The 18437-nt window shown below is 36.0% G+C and overlaps 1 long non-coding RNA gene across 2 annotated transcripts in view; it reads left to right on the forward strand.

The window, feature by feature from the left end:
- LOC137092742 (uncharacterized) overlaps positions 1-18437 on the forward strand; it is a 211755-nt gene that overhangs the window by 132962 nt on the left and 60356 nt on the right. The window contains exons 3-4 of one of the 2 annotated variants that reach the window (XR_010908334.1): positions 13275-13378; positions 14968-15093. The exons of the other annotated variant lie outside the window; for it this stretch is intronic. This is a non-coding gene — a long non-coding RNA (uncharacterized lncRNA). Of the gene's footprint in view, positions 1-13274; positions 13379-14967; positions 15094-18437 lie in introns of those variants that run through there. 2 annotated transcript variants of the gene reach the window in all.

The following is an 18437-nucleotide window of genomic DNA, read 5'->3' on the forward strand; positions in this document are numbered from 1 at the left end:
AACTCTATTTGTATCTTATAATACTGATCAAACAAGTTAAGTCCAGTCAACAATATTATGGTTAAGTAACCAACAATAATTTATTTAAATTCACACATTTGGTATATTGAAATTAAGTTTGCATACGTTGAATTCTTTGATGAGATCTCCTGTACGTTCCCCAAGGAATTCTGTCATGCAGCGGATGACCACCTCTCGTCATATCAACAGGACAATGTTCATCCTAAAAGAAAGAAATTAATTAATGATATCTCCTCTAAGGTCCGTGACATTTACCAAACATGCTCTAAACAGTGCCAATAGCATAGCAACACCCTGGACAAGCAATCAAACTCAACAGCACATTTTAGATAAGTTAAATATGTGAAAAATAATGCTTTTTCCTTTAAAATTTACTGAAGAAAACCAGATTAAAGGGTTAGTTCACACAAAATAAAATTTCATGTACTCACCCACGTCATCCCAGACCCATTTGGGATGGGTCTCATCCCAGTGCACCTTTAAGGTCCTATAGGCCCTATATATTAAAAGTGACATTCATATTACATCAAGTAGACAACTTGAACAATTTACAACAGCTTTTTCAAATATAAATTACATAATAGTCCTTACCTTTGTCAGAAATGAGTCTGCATCGAGGAACTCCAGTGCATGTGTGCCTCGTGCTGTGAGCTGCATTAAGCATGCGCTTTAACAGGAAATGCTTCTAAATTGAAAACAGCTCATTTGTATCATGTTGGATTAATTCAATATTCTCTCGAGTTGAAATTATTCAAAAATAATAGCTAAATCCTTAACAACCACATTTAGTAGATTTTATTCCAGTAATTTTTAAATAATTTCAATGCAAAAAACTGTCAAAAAAACAAGAAATTAATTTTGTTAAATAAAGTTTACATATTAAATTTAATGAAATCTACAAACCCACAGATTGACTTTTTACAGTGTGGATGAACATTGTTATCTTAATAAAAAAGATCCCTTCGTTTCCACAAAGCTGTACAGCATTAAGATTTGTCTTTACTTAAAGCCTTTATGTATAATGCATTATAAAGGTATTCATAATGAATATAGAGGTATTCATAATGTATGAATATAATGTATAATGCATTATATCTTTTCATAAATAATTGTAACCGACGTTAAAACACATTATTTTCACAGATTCATTTTTACATCTGAAATAGTTAGTTTGTTGTGTTTTAATGCATAGATACATATTAAAATGCATTATAACTGTGGTTACAGTTATTCATGAGACTATACAGTACACTTTAAGGTGCATTACCAGGAATAAATACTGCATTAAAAATACTTTTTTACAAAACACATTTCTAATGCATTATATATAAAGGGTATTCACATACTTTTGACTATAAAGTGTAAATTTTTGTTGACATGTTATCAAGTGCAGATTTCTTAATATTTAAAGCTTACTCCCATAGAATATAGTGCCTTACACATCCGAATCGGTCATAAGCTGTGTTCACACGTTTGACCAGCCACAGGTCTCCAAGCCTCCTGAGGACCGGGATAAGGAAGAAACTGCTCTTTTATTGAGAATTTGGGTGGAACTTGGGCAGAACACAAACAAAACACAACACAAGATTCTCCATCCGGCCCTCCTCCTGGGAAAGGAGTGGGTTGGTCAGTATCTCCTGAAGAGAAGTCCTCCCCATCTCCAGGTCACTCGTCTCAGGGCTGCTTGCCTTGGCTTTGCCATGGCTCTTATGCCCGGCTCCTCGACACTGCTTAGGTGACCGCCAGGGCAGGATGTTACTGATTAAGAAACCTGACTGTCAGTTTCCCCTCATGCCAGAGATGGCGTTCCTGGATCACCATAGTGGACATTGCACAACCCACCGACTGCACCACAACCTTCGTAGCACATATATATATATATATATATGACCATGGCAGATCTCGTGCTACGAAGGTTGTGGTGCATATATATATTCTAGCTTCATTCCTTAATTTTTTTATTAACATTTGATATGGGTAAGTTTGATATCAAAAACAGCAATTTGAACAAAAAGCTGAGAAAATCATGTTTTTATGAAAGACTACATCCAGATCAGATTCAGAGCAATGATCAAACACAGATGGGACAGATCAAGTCCATCAACACCCCTAATGCTCGCACAGCCCTGTAGCTCATCCTGGGTCCACATTTCATTCAGTAACATTAGATTGTTTGATTTTCAATTTATATGCCATTTAATGTTGATCATGTTATTTTGCATATCTGTGTACATAAGGTGGCTTGTTTCACTGCATCTTTCTCACGTGTGTTTTGATCCGGAGCTTCAAAACTCATTCAGAAGATGTATAATAGTCAACACGATCTCATGGTCATGCGTATAAATAGTAAGAGTGTGAAATCTCGTGGAATGGATACGCCAAAATGAGTTTTGCCGTGCAAATGCTACGTAGTTTTTTGCGTGCATATAATACGCACTTTATGGCGTGTATGACACGCTCTTGGGTAGGTTTAGGGTGGTGGGGTGGGGGGTTCGTACGTATAATACGCCATAAAGTGCGTATCATATGCACTGGAAAAACCACGTACCATATGCACGCCAAAACTCATTTTGGTGTATACATTCCACGAGATTGCGCACTCGTACTATTTATACACATTTCCGTGCGATCGGGCTCTAATACTGCAGCATCTATCAGTGAAAACATGGAAACTCCATGGAAAGAGAGAAACAGCAAGTGATCTTTGCCATCACAGCTATTTATTTTTGACAACATTCAAATAGAAATTTATATAGAAAAATATAAATCCTGCACACTACTCAAGTTTGCAAAATTAGAAACAAATATTTCAACAGTTATTATTCAGGCTTACAAAACATACAGGCTTACAGAACACAATTTACATTGAGTACAGTCAGCTTTTAGTAATAATAATAGTTAAATCATCATGCTTGCAGTAAAACAAGCAAAAAACAATATTTTTGTTTACAGCATTGTGTTTTATATAGAGTGAAACTGATTATCGAAAAAAAAAAATCCATTGTTTGTTGTTTGGATGCAGACGATTGTGAGAAAAGAACAGGATTTAAGTGACCTTGATGAATAGAGAAGTCTGTCCTAGGGCTGGGCGATATGGAGCAAAAAATATATCTCGATATATTTTGCTATATCTCGATATACGATATATATCTCGATATCTTTACAGGAAAAATAACCCCCTAAAAACTACGGCAAAAACAAATATGCCAAATACCACAAATTCTTTTCTTTTTTTATTGAAGTGCAAAGAGGTAGTCAGTTCATGTAGGAACAAAGTGCTTTTGCGACATTTAAAAAAAAAAACCTCCCTGATTACATAAATAATAATAATTTAACTGTAAAAGAAAATAAATAATATTGCCTTCTTTTCATTTATTTCATGCTTTCAAAAGATGAATCAAAGACTCCCTTTTTTACACTTAACAGTAAAACAGTAAGCATTTTGCAGTAAGATGGGGGCATGACTGAGATATAAATAAACTGATTTTGTCATAACACCATTTCCTGTTAAATTTTTATCAAAATTCAAACAGTGACGTTTGTCATGAGTTTGACCAAATTCAAACTCATCATGCGGATCATGTAGGCTACACATGAGCTGAATTTCACTTCTTTTCCAGTTACAGAACGAAATATGAATGTCAGAAGGTAAGCTATATGATAATATGATACAGTACAACTGACAGAAGAGCACCGCGTGTCTCAGGACACCCGGGATGAAGCGTTTTTCCCTCTTGGTTAAAACGTGAATAGACCTGTTCATCATAATCCCGTGATAAAGCTGACAAAATAATCATAGTAATGATATTGCAATACTTTTTAAATGTTTTCAAATGATATGCTATCATTTTGACATTTTAACCGAAAACCATGCGATCAGTTAGACACAAATCATAAACTGGCATGATTGCGACTGAGAGTGCGTCTCGCACAAGTGTCAATCACCTGACTGTGGGTGAAACGTGCGATTTGAACTATGATGAACATTAATATTTCTTTATAAATTTTAGCAAGCAGTTGTGTTAGAAGGAAAACATGGTCTCTTAACTGAGTCCTGAACAACGCGAGCGCTTCTCAACATGATAACTAATCCTCACCTGGTTGTGGACGCCGCCGTGTGCACTGAGACAACACGCGAGGGGAGGGGGAACAAAAGCAATGAGGCGGGAGGCGCGCGAGCGGGAGCGAGCACAGCACAGGGAAGGCAAACAAGCAAAGTGGCGGAATCAGAATTAAATATAAACAATATATCGATATATACGATATGTCCAAATCCATATCGAGTTGAAAAAATATCTCGATATATTTTAAATATCGAGATATCGCCCACCCCTAGTCTGTCCTTTCATCAGATTAATCGAGTTATGACAAGGTCAAAACATATATATTTTTCACCTATACAGATGTCATCCTAAAAGAGAGTATATAGGGGTATTCAACAGGTCAAGCATTTGAATTTCCTTCCCAGTAAAGGTCTGTACAGTCATTGATTACACTATTTAGTGTCCAGTATGGCTTTCATGGCTATTTAATTAATTAAGGAAATATTTATACATTTTAAAGGTGATAACAAAGCTGTCAGTTTAAATAAGAAATCTTGAATCATAAAAGTCTTTCCAAAACTTTTACATTGTTCAGTATACTTTAGGGTTTTTCAACAAAAGAGACCCCCAGCTACATATAGGGGTTATAGTAGCTACATGAGCTTTTTTGACTTTAGTATCATATTAATGTATTGTTATACTTTGTGGTGTTTATATTGCAAAGCTATTAAAAGCTTGAGATGGAGCAATAATAGCCGGACCCCCTGGTAAAGACCCCTGGTATACGCTGTAAGAAGCTATAAGCTCTAAAGTGCTTTAGGGATGCTTAGTTATCAATGTCTGGCTTTTTATTTAAGTGGAAATTCTGTAGTATTAAAATGTCCTTTTGAAGTAGAAAAATAATTGTAAAGTCAGTATCAGCCTACTAAGTGACAAAATGCACATCAGAATTTGCAGTTGTGACAAATTGCTTGTGTTGTTCCTCATTTGTGTGTTGGAAGCGTCTGCTAAATAAATACATGTAAATGGAATGTGTAAACAACTTTGTTGATTATAATGAGAGCAGTCTAGTTTTCTCACACCAATGTGTGCCACTAGCCTCCAGTGAAGCTTCATTCATTTATAAATTCACAGTCTGGATGGAACCAATTCAGGGTCCGGATCGGGACCATGATTGGCTAAATGACCTCAAAAGTATGTGCTTGAGAGAAGAAAGAAAAAAATGGGTGAAATGTGTACTTCTGCTATCATTTAATATTGTTCCTTAAAGGGTTAGTTCACCCAAAAATGAAATTGATGTCATAATGATTCACCCTAATGTCGTTCCACACCCGTAAGACCGCCGTTCATCTTCAGAACACAGTTTAAGATATTTTATATTTAGTCCGAGAGCTTTTCTCTTCCTTCATGAGTGTATACACACATTATTATTTGTTTTCATAAAGATTCAAACGGTCATTATTCACCGGATTGATCCATGATTCGGAACGTGTGTCAAACTGCTGAAATCACGTGACATTGGCGATCCGAATCAATACGCTGATTCATGACCGTTTGAATCTTTATTTCAGGTTTGAAAACAAATCCGGAAGAGAAGAAAATGCTGTATAAAGTCGTAGTTTTTGTTATTTTTGGACCAAAGTGTATTTTCGATGCTTCAAGAGATTCTAATTAACCAACTGATGTCACATATGGACTACTCTGATGATGTTTTTATTCCCTTTCTGGACATGGACTGTATAGTGTGTATACACTATAGGAAGGAAGAGAAAAGCTCTCGGACTAAATATAAAATATCTTAAACTGTGTTCTGATGATGAACGGAGGTCTTACGGGTGTGGAACGACATTAGGGTGAGTCATTAATGACATCAATTTCATTTTTGGCTGAACTATCCCTTTAACCTTCAATACTTGAATATATTTACTTGAAGAATACACACTAGAATATGTAACAGTCGCCAACTGGGTTGACAGGGTTGTGCATCTTATACGATCTCTCTTCATGAGCATCAGTGGTGACTCTCATAGATCATGAGAGCTGAACAGAAGCATGCCTCAGTGCACATGCTGAATCCCCACTGGTAGAAGGAATCAACTTCTGTCCTGCATGTCAGACATGTCAGTTTTCTCTCTGCTTTATTGAAATCGCAGTGTATGTGCGGCCTCTTTATTAATGTGCAATTCTCAGTCTTTATCCGAGCATGTGGTTGCCATGGAGGTTGGACGAGTGCTCGGCAGCTTCCATTCGGTGCTGTGTAGATCCATGATGATCCCTCTGACATTAGCTTTGAGCCCTGAACTCACTAGGCCATAGCCTTGTCTGCCAAACATGGGTGAGTTTTTTGTCTTTTTTTGTTTCTTACTTTTGTTTCATTTATTTTCTTTCAGTAAGTTTTTTTTAAAAATATCACACAAACAAGATTGCTAACATACGGTTGCTTTTTGTCTGCAGTTTAATTAAAGCTGTGGTGATGTAACAGACTGAGAGTGTGATATTGCTTTCATGCAATTTTACAATTTATGCATTTGACTTTTATCCAAAGTGTACTGTAGTATACATTTGGTTAATTTTAAATTTCCGACTAAATACATACTGGCAGTATTTGTCCTTTCAATATTTTATTCTACATATGATGTATGCAGTAATGGCCTTAAAATGAGGACGTACTGCATTTGTTCATCTGCTCTTTGCAAGCCTTGCCTCTTGACCTTTAGATGTCAAATGCAATGACATTTTCAGCAGCACTGAAAAGAACTTGTCTTCTTTTTTTGTCATTAGTACACATTTCATGTTATAGTAGTCTTATTCTTTTCAGGAATGTTCTACTTGGCAGTTCTAGTTGTCGTTGCAACCAAACACTGAGTATCCACTTGTATTCCAGAAGGGGAAGCATAAACCAAACCTCGGAAGGCTACAACCTGAACAAACTTCAGCTGATATCGACTATCTGACAGAGGAGAGAAAAATACTCTCTATTCAGACATGAGTAACACCAATAAAAAATAAGGAAGCACCATAAAGCTGTAACAACTCTCCATGAGCATGGACTGTGTTGACTTGCTTGCTCCAGCACATTTTTAGGTATTTTCAAATGTTTGTATGGTGACCGTTTAGCTGAGTAGATTAATTTACACATGGGTTGTTGTAAAGAAATGCTGAATGCAATAAAAACTATGGATGGGGACCTCATACGGCTGGAGGAGCCATTCCGTTTCATTAGGAACTGGAGCAATGCCTCATTACCTCCATTAATAATAATAAAAAAAAAAAAACATTTGAAAGAGCATTATGCTTTCTATAATAACGTTTCACAGGTTTATTATGAATAGGTTTGTTCAAGGAACGTATATTGTGTTTTTAATTGCTTTATAGGGTGTTGCTGTGCGACAGCTAGGTTGTTGTTTCCCAGCCCAGGTCAAAAGAGGCTATATTGTGGTCTATGGAATTTCTTTAATTTCTTTTAGTTTTTATTGCTTTGCTTGCCAGGTGACAATTAAAAAAGCCAGATGACATGCATTTGAAGTCCATAGCGTTATGCATGATCAATTGTAATTAAAGAGCACCTATTATGTAGCCTGAAAAGCCAGACCCACATCAAGATGTTTGGTCTGGAAACTCACCATTGACAGGGTTCAATCCGAGGGGCGGGATAAACGATTGTCTTTCAAACTCCCTCTGCACGGCGTGCATGCAATTGGATATCGCTACAGCCAACCAAAGCAACGAAGGTGAAGCAGAGCTCGTTGACAGATTAAACTTTTGACGTATCCGGTCGGCAAAACTCCGAACACATCTTCCCTTCATAAGAATGACTTCAGTGCCGTTCTTTGTTCTTTTCTCAGAGAAATGCTTAACTCCAAGTCTTCCAGAGTCGTGGTCAAAGCTGATTCGAAAGACCGCCATTCGCCAGTTTCCGTGTTTACTAGAAGCACGCGCACGTGCAACTTGGCCGTCATTATATCAAGCCCCGCCCACCGACTCTATACACGATGTGATTGGCGCGAGCAGAGTTTGGCGTTTACAGCTCAGATGTGAAACGAGAGTTGCTAGACGACACTCGTGGCAGATTTGCTGCCGCTAGGGTGCGTCTAGATTTCTAGGCTACCTATTATGCCCTTTTACAATGTAATGACTTTACAGGTTTTTTATAGCCTGGATGCCAGCCGAACTTAGCCTCGCCCACAGCATTTTTAGGTCAGGCGGTTCGGTCTGGCCTCGATCCATAGAGGAGTAATTATCCCTGAACAGAAACTGGGGAGGCGGGTTCTCTGGAAAAAAAATGGTGTTTGGGGGTAAAATGTGGGCTATTTTGGCATGGATGCCTGCTAAAATTCTCACTCATGGGTCTATATATCACATAATAGTTGTTTCAACCCGCGGACATAGAAAACAACACGCGGGGAAAAGAAATGCAGACTTGGCAACACAGTGCAGTTGAGTTCTGCTGACGTTTGACAACTAATGTTATGTGTCGCTTCGTTGCTCTGATTGGTTGTTGGTCTATCCAATTGAGGTCTTTAATCACAGGTCAGTGGAGCAGTTTCAGACTCTAGTATGATCACATCAGGCTAGGTTAAAAATAAATAAATAAATAAAAATACACAACAACAAAAGACATCATTCTTCACATATTTTACATTGTTGCAACACCTCCCTTCCCAGTCTGAGTAACACTCTGTTTAGTTCCTGTATCTAAGAAGCCCCACCTTCACTGTAAAAAAATAAATGAATGTCTCCAATTGAACATTTTCTAGTGACTGATCACTGTTCCAAAAAGTGCAATGTGCTAGATGATGGACCAGTGTGTTGTAACTGCATAACCACTTGTCAACCACTTTGGATCACAGAAGAATCGGATCGCAGAAGAATGGGACAGGAAAAGAAGGTTCGACAACTCTTCAGTTAGGTTCAACTCTCTCAACAATAAAAACAAAAAATGAAACGCAAATGTAATGTTTATCTATAGTCGTTTCTGCTCATTAGTATGGTTGAATTCAATCCTCGAAGGTCAACAGCAAAGACATTGCTTAATAAAGTGAGATTAAATACAGAAAGTTTACTTTGTAATTAACATATTGAATTATTATACAGATATAATCATTTTGAGAAACTATAATAACCATCAGGTTTAGACAGTGCAAACAAAGCCTCTGCATTTACTCCCGATTTCTCTCAACAGACGGGAGATGTCAGTCAAAAAATGGGAAAACAAAGTAACCCAAACGTAAAAAGTAACCCAAACGTCTTGCTGTAAATGCGCTGCTAGTGACTTGGAAAAAGTAATCTGATTACTTAACTCACATTACTTGTAATCTGTTACCTCCAACCATAACCACAAGTTTCAACACACTACTAATGCAAATCAACCAGGTCTTGTCTTGTTTTTTGTGCATATTCCTTGGGTGGAAATTATTTAAATGAGAAATATTTTGATATATGTTCCTACTCAAAACTACAGTTGAGGCATTTCAGGGAGTTCAGAAACTGATCTAAAGAATAACTCTCTTTGGAGTGGACTCTGTGGTTTGTAACTTCGCAGACCTTTTTCATGCTCAGACAGCAGCATTACACAAAGAAAGTTACAAATAGGGTTAAGGGTTTATTTAGAGGTGGAAATGGTGTCTTTTGCCTCATGTAAGTCTGAAGGGTTGTTTCAGCACTGCCACGTCATCTTTTGGCCCAATTGGAGTGTTTTCTTGACCCAAATTTGATCTCCATCCCACAGGGTTGGCCTTTAACTTCTGTTAACTCTCCTCATTGACATATTCCTCTGATGTGCCCACATTGACTGCAGTGATACAACAGTATAGGTTAACATACTACATTGATCCCGGAAAGACTTTCTTTTTCACTCACTGCACTCTCATCTGGCTCCAACTGGACTGCTATTTAAAGCCAAAGTGGTGATACAATTGTTTTTTTTCAAAGGAGTCAAGAGTAGAAGAAACTAAATGTTCTCATTAATTATTGCCTGAGTGTTGTTCCGCTGATGAAATTATATTTGTGTTTATTTTTGGACATACATTTATTTTGCAATACATCTAGGTTTAGCTAAATGTATCATCACATTGATTTGTTATGAGTGAAGAGTATTGTTTGTAACACAGCTGCATTTTATGATTACTCAATTTAGACTATACAAAGTGTTTCCTTGACAACATGTCATGTCTTGCTAGTTTCCCTTTATATATAATGTTTATTTTGGTGATGAATAATTCTGACATTGTTCAAGATTAATGTAACAACAATCTGTTAACTGAGAATGTGCATATTTGTTTGCAATAATAGTGGATTTCTGTGCCTTGAAATGCATCTCAACTCTAAGTGCAAGAGCTAAAATCTTGCTATAACACTTTCTAAAACCTTGGCCCAGAGGGAAAGCTCCCACTGTGCAAAAACTTCGATTCAAGCTGAGCTTCTGCCTGCACGGAGAATTCTTAATTCGCACATATCACCGAGAATATCATTGCAGCCCCCGAATGTCATCCCATTTAGAGATATTATGATTTTCTAGCACTGCATGGAGTAGTATGTGACACACAGATCTGATCTGATTTTAGAAAGGTCACCTGTCCATTTCAGGTAGTAAAGTAATGGAGTTGACATCCCTCCACTTTCTTCTGCCCTTACAGCCATGAGTAATGCCACACTAGCTAAAAAAAAATTGGGGAAAAAAGTCAGGTTTTATTCACTATTTTCACGTCCTAGTTTAATTTTGTAGTCGTGTTTGGCAAGAGTTGTTGCCCTGGGCATGGTGAATGCAGTAAGAAGCATGCAGGTTAAATACATCTGCAGTAATTTTCAAAAACAATTTCACATGCGGCGAGCACATGGACGCCAAATGAAAGGCATTATGTGAAATCCTGCGATTTGAGACTTTTAAAAGCGGAAGTGTGGATTAGCTTTGTGATTATAAGAAGGAAAGATGACTGAGTGATTTGATTAATCTTCAGAAGCTCTATGCGCTCGAAGCTGACCAGCGGGGCCGTCATTTTAGGATAAAATTAGTGCATGTTTCCTGCGTATAATAATGCAGGCCTCTCAGCTGGCTGTGCTTTGTTGATGTCCAGCAGGTTTAAATAACCAATTAAAGCTCATTTCCCTTTTTTCTTCTCTTTCTCTTTCTCTTTCTCTCCCTCTCTCCTGCTCCTTCTCTTGCCTTCCTGCCTGCAGTTCGATAATTGTTAAGTACACAGCATGTAAAATTCTTGGGCTAAGTCAGACGATTTTATTGATGGTGTTGTTGCTCGGGCTGGTAAATGCTCTGATCTGTTGTGGCTCAGATGTGATGTGTCCTCTGTGTAACGTGCCTTGCGGATAATTCAATCATTTTGGGGTGTGTGTTCCTTCTTACAATCTGATACAAATGCAGTCTAATTATCCTGGCGATGTCTTCGGATTTTTAGCTGAACAAAAATGTGTGACTTTGACTCTACTATCTCGTGTTTCCGCCACAGAATAAAACATTTTAAAGATAACTGTGACTTTTTATCTCACAATTCTGATATTTTTCTCAGAATTGCAAGATATAAACGCACTAGTACAAGTTATAAAATCAGAATTATGATATAAAGTCAGAATAGCATTATAAAGTCATAATTGCTAGATATAAAGTCAGAATAGCATTATAAAGTCATAATTGCTAGATATAAAGTCAGAATTGCGAGTTATCCGGTTGTTAAGGCTGACGTCACGCGGCAGCACTTCCGGGTCCAAACGCTTTATCTTATATCACAAGAAAAACTACAAACGGTGCTAATATACACACACAATGTGGTGTGATACTACAAAAAAAGCTATAATCATAACCTTTTTCTCCATACCAAAATTCTAGATGGCCAGACAGTGATTCATCTTTTTTTAAATCGTTAAAATATTAATGTATGTGACGCTGTGAGCACAGAGACTGTTGTGTAGACTGTAAGTATTTAAAATGTTAAACTTTTTTAAACGTTTGATGTTTAATATGAATAAATCGCGCTCATAAACGGGCGTCAATGGCATTCTCAAGTGAAACGAGTTGAGGCTTGGACCCAGAAACGTCGTTCCTTACGTCACGACTAAACAAGCGGATAGTCATAACGGCAATTCTGACACCCTTTTTGTTACAATTGCGACTTTATATCATGCAATTCTGAGAATTTATTCCAAATTTTGACAAAAGTTGGAATTGTGAGATAAAAAGGCCAATTACCTTTTTTTTTAAATATATATATATATATATATATATATATATATATATATATATATATATATATATATATATATATATATATATATATATATATATATATATATATATATATATTGTGGCGAAATCAAACATCGCTAATTCTCATCTACACAGTGGTGTAAAGTATTTGAGTAAATGTAATTAGTTACTGTACTTAAGTATTTTTTTGGACACTTTATAGTTATACTTTGTATCAAATATATTAACTTTTACTGTCTACTTTTTACTCCAATACATTTATGATGAGTAATGTAATTAATTACACATTACATTTTGCATGGCACCTAACTTTTTCTGCAGAATTTTGTTTCTGCCATAAGGAATCGATATAGACATCTGAGGGCATTGAAGGTACTATATATTTTGCCTTTACTTACCCAAACTTGTCAACAAGGCTATTTTATGCGATTGAGAGTGGGCAGTTATGAGATGAGTTCATGACTACAGCTGGTGATGAGACCAAAACCATCGAGTGCAAGTTGACTTTTTAATTTTACTTAACATTATTTTATTTATCCACTATATTGAAGAGACCTTTTTTTTAAAGGTTGTTGGTGTGTTTGTGGCCTTTTTGTGCACTTGAGCATAACACAGACTTTAGAGTTTGTAGACATTTAAGAGGCTGTTGTGATGACCTTGATATTAAGCCTTTATTTAGATGTTAGAAAATAAACGTGATTTCTCATCTTACAAATCAATTGTTTCTTATTTTCACTGGCATGTGCACGTCTCTTAGGCGTTGTGGACTAGGGCATCTTTGAGCATACATTCAGTACGAGTAAAATACTGAAGTACTGTTCAAATCAGATACTAAGACTTTTACTCAAGTCATATTGGAATTGTTGACTTGTAAGGCATCTGCATTTTTCCTCAAGTATGGTTTTCAAGTACTCTTGGTGTATTGTATTGGTGTTTAATAATGGGTATGTTTATTAAGCAAATGTATTAACTATTGTCTTTTTGGTTATAAACAGAAAACTATCCTTTTAAAGTGTAGACTTTTGCTTGGTTTCGGATGCAGTATCGACCAGTCAGCATTCAGGACCCAGATCTATTAGAGCCTGTGGCGTTATATGGGGTGAGTATTAAAAACACACTAATTGTGGTAAAATCACTATACAGCATGGCCTTGAGTAGCTACTAATGTAAAATGTATCAGCAATACAATAAACTAAACTAAATTTTAATATATTATTATGAATCTATTGTGAGCTGCATAAAACCAATGATATGCAAAATTAAGTGTTTTTGAATTTCAGTGGTTTCATGAATTTTCTTGATAAGCCTGTTTATTTTGCTGTCCTTCCAAAGCATGTTTAAATGGTTAATCGTGGCTTCTAGTATGAAATGACTGCAACAGTAATGTCATAAGATACACCAATATTTAATTATTTACATTTTAGTTGCTGTACAAGGTACAACTATTAATATTATGATCAACATTTAATATGCCATGTTATATGTACACGACGATGTACATTCCGATGTTAATTATTGCTAAATAAATCTCTGACAGGATTTATCATGACCAAAGTGCTGAGAAAGGGGTTATTTTGCGATGAATTGCGGACATGAAATATTGATTCCTGGGGGTATTCCAGAAAGCAGGTTATGTGACATACCTGGGTATGTTTAAGATCAAGTTAGTGGATAACCTCAACTTTCAGTTTCAAAAAAATGGAGGTAACTTTCTGGGTATGTAAGTAACCATGGCAACTCGCTCTCTGAACATAATTTGCTCTGGAACAGGTTATGTTCTAGGGTTAGTTTACTTAAGATGTATTCAGATGCATGTTATATAATTAATGTAGTTATATTAATATAACTAAATGTGTTACATAGTTACAGTTATTTAATATAAAAAAGGTCAGAAAATAATTGCACGACCACCAAATAGGTGGCGATGTGCATCAAGTAGGTTATGTAAATCGCCGTTAAACAGAAGAAGAAAGAAATAGAACGGCACATATTTTCTTAGCATCTGTTTCCATGGTGAATCATCGATTCTTCACTCTGTTGAGAATGTCTTGTGTGTTAACCGGGAACATGCTCTGAGTTGACTGAACGTGCATGTTTTTGGATCTACTTAGCATACCTTGAGGAAGAAAGGTTTGTGTTAAACAACCTAGAGTTCAAGGTACATGTGACATAAGTTAACCTTGCTTTCTGGAATACACCCCGATCAACATTCAGTGTGTATTTTGCAATAATGGCGCGCTAGCTGTGGTTTATTATACAGCTGCTTAAAGTGAAAATAAATATTTGGACATGAAATATTGATTTGATTTTTTTGTATTGTTCTTGTAGAGACTGTGGAGAGACAGAACAAAGCTACCATATATATATATAGGAAACAAATGTTTCGCAAGTGAACTTTGAGCGTTGTAACTGCAGATGTTGTTTAAGCTCAAACAGCAACATTACACACCAACCAAAGTAAAAAAAAAAGTCAAATCATAATCAACTAATCCTTTAAGGTTTTACCACTAATATAATAATATAATTTTCCTTTTTGGGTGAACTAACCCTTTATTATAATGTACATTCAGTATTGTGTGTTTATCAGCATGGTACTATGACTTCGAAATGTCTCCATCCAGTCTGAATGCAGAGTCTGTTTTACGGACACTAAGGGGAGGATTCATGACCATTTTTAAATGTTTGTAGAAGAAGTACACCCAGATCCCACGGCTTCAGTCGTAGACGGGCTCTCCATCAGAGCCTATCTGGATTCTAGTGGGATGACAGAGAGGAAAGGGCAGCTTCACTAAGCTGATTCATTCTACAATAAGAGGTATAGCTACTTTGTATCCTGTGACCTTTCCAGCTGTCTCACTCTACTCTCACACCCCCGGAGCCTGTCAGTTTTACTGATCAGCTACATTATACCACAGTGTTCTGGTCAGGGTCCACAGCCAGCTGAGTGGGTTTCTGGGTATCTTTCTCTCTTCTGATTGTATCATGAAGGTCTGATAGAGTGAAATGCTAGATTTATAGTCTCTCTATTGCATTTTATGTATATTTTTTTTCCCCCAATGCTCATCAAGGAGGAACTCTCGCATGTCTGAAGAGCACATATGCTAATTTCAGTCTGTCTCTTACCTGTGAAATCGGATCCAATAAGTTGTGCGTTTTCACTTCAGAGAATTACATTGCATTCGATGAGCTGCACAGTATGTGGAAACTCGCAGATGTTATGATAGCGTTCCTCATCATCATCATCCAATGAGAATTGCCAAGGAAACAGCTCTCTAAAACAGGAAACAGCACTCAGACAGAGGTGCAGTGGCGTAATCTAACTGCAGGGTGTTTATCTGACCCCGACAGTGAGCTGATGCTCCCAAAATACATCTCAAATAGCTCAATTTTTGAGAGTTTTTGAAATGCAAAGATTATGTTCTTTGTGATAAGCATACTAATACTCTTACTATTTCTCCAGACTATTAATTTATCGTGTGTTGTGTATAGATGGTGCACATATGCACATAATATGCATGGACTGAGCAAATACATTTGTCAACATGAACAGTATTCATATTTTTTTTTCACCCTGACTCATTAAAATTTAAAAACAGTATTAAAAATGCAAAATAACTTTCATAATAAATCATTTCCAACATAACTTAATTAAACATTCAGCATGACAAAATGTAGCATACTTGGCATTTAAAACATATTACTGCATGTTTTATTACTACTTTAAAATATTAGGCAATGTACAGTATATGCTCAGTAAGTAGTATTTAGTAAGCTAGTATTCCATTTTGAACGTTAAAAATAGCAAACTACCATAATAGTTAAAACTATAGTTGGAATAGAAGATGACCTTCTCATACAACTGAGCATACTGTATCCCACAATCCAATGTGCTCAACTTGACCTTCCATTTTTCATTGCAGTGAACCGGAAGTAAAATCAGCCCCAAATTATCATTTATAAGTCAAGTCACCATTATTTACTTAATTTGTGTCATCAAATATGAGACAAGTAAACAATATATTCACAATACAGTAGCCTTGCGTACCTTATTGCTTTTATAAAATGGTTACCATACAATTCAAATATTTAAATATTATATATATATATATATATATATATATATATATATATATATATATATATATATATATATATATATATATATATATATATATATATATATATATATATGTAACTTTCATTAAAGGTGCACTAGAATGATTTGAAACAATATTTTAAATTGTTCTCTAATATCTAAATAGAAGGTATGTGGCTTATTTAATGTAAAAAATTGTCCAGATTTACAGTTTTAACAACCCTAGAAATGGTCCCCAGGATGTGATGATCAGTTCTTGCCTTATTTGTATTTTTCGTGAATATTAATGCAGAGTTCTGCTCTGATTGGCTTTTTCACTGCACGGCTCAATGACAGCTAACACATCTATGCCATCCATCATGGCAATGATTTTACAATGATAGCTTCTTAACTTTGAGTCACGAAGCGCTTAAATATGTTGTTTGTACAGTAACGTTACAGTTTGACTTTAGAGTACTGATTTAAAAGTCCATTTCTTTAGCCAAACAAAGTAATGCAGAAGCCACTCAAAATAGTCAGTGTCATGTTTACTACTCATCCGCTGCAAAATAATCATACTTCAGTTCTCAAAAATGAATATTTATTCAACAAATTGACTAGAAGTCTTGTCAAATGACAATCATTTCAACGTAGAAGGTGGAGAAGGTGACGTTAGCTACAAGGATCGAGTGAGTGATCTGTAAGCAAACAGTAGTAGTAAACATAGTTAGCTTCTGAGTTAGGTATTAATGATAAAATATAGGCTAATTTAGATTTCAATCCATCAAAAGTGATCGACATACGTATCTAGTGTTGTATTTTATGATAACACTGGCAGGAAATAATATTAGCCTTTGTCATTTGACAAACTGTTGTGTGTGCTACTTGGAGTTTCCAATACTAGCATCTTGCGTTGCATCTAGACTCAGGGGATATTATCGTAATGTTGCCTTACTTTCAATTTAATCAGAAATAGGTTCGACAGTCAAGAAGTGAATAAAATCACTACGTACTGTTTGCAGGAATATGGTTGGAATCGGCTCTTTCTTCAGTTTTAGACGCTGAGCAAATCCTGCTTGATATTGTCGCAAGTTAGAAAAACTCTCTGTGGTGAAATTGGCCGAGAAAATGAACAACTTTGAATTAAATTGTTGCGATATTCGATTATAAATAAACATCAACCATGACTGTTGACAATTTTTATCTGTGGGAAGGCTATCAAAAGTCCTCACATCCTCTGCACAGCCTGGAACATGACATTTATTTCCATGATCTGCCATTTTCACTATCCTCACGTGATGCTTGTTTATCTACTGAAGCTTGATTGTGTAGTGATGTGCATAACTGCTGGGTGCAGTCTTGACCAATCAGAATCAAGGACTGGAACTAAATATAAATGATATTTTAAAAAAAAAGATACTGCTCAAGTCAAGTTCAGTGTTGATTCAGCTCAGTAATTTTACATAAAATTGAATAAACCATGTCTCTTCCAAGATAATAACAAACTGATGTGAATGAATGTGCAAGTTGTGTTAGGGGAGGGTTAAGGTAAAAAAGTCCTGAACACAGCAATGGTGAATGGTGTTTAACGTTCAAACTCCACAATTCAGTGCTACATAGTTCACAGTCTTTGTGACGTATTTCAGCAATACATTTGCAACATTTATTATGTGTTTAGAAATAAATCTCAGAACTGCCTTTACAGGGACTTTACGAAACAGTAGGCAATACATACTCAATAATAAGTAGTAACCTAGAATTTGTCCTGGATGTGTACAAAATAGCACTACCATAAGGTAATAGTGTTTATATGCACAATGCATTAGCCAAAATGTCTTTATACAAAATAGTCTTTATTTAGTATTTATAATAGACCCCATTCCTAACACAGCCTAAATTAAAGAATTTTCAGTTACACAGCACAAAGCAATAGGCTTATCTCTTGCTGAATATCGGCTTAAAGGATTCAAAACACCTGTTCTTCGCGTGTTTTCGAAGCTTTGATTATGTTTACAGTGTGCAATATAACATGAGTTCATGTTTCGCGTGTAAAAAAACACAGTATTTTTCACACAATTTACTT

Source organism: Pseudorasbora parva, chromosome 11, assembly GCF_024679245.1.
Source record: "Pseudorasbora parva isolate DD20220531a chromosome 11, ASM2467924v1, whole genome shotgun sequence".
Taxonomy (NCBI): domain Eukaryota; kingdom Metazoa; phylum Chordata; class Actinopteri; order Cypriniformes; family Gobionidae; genus Pseudorasbora; species Pseudorasbora parva.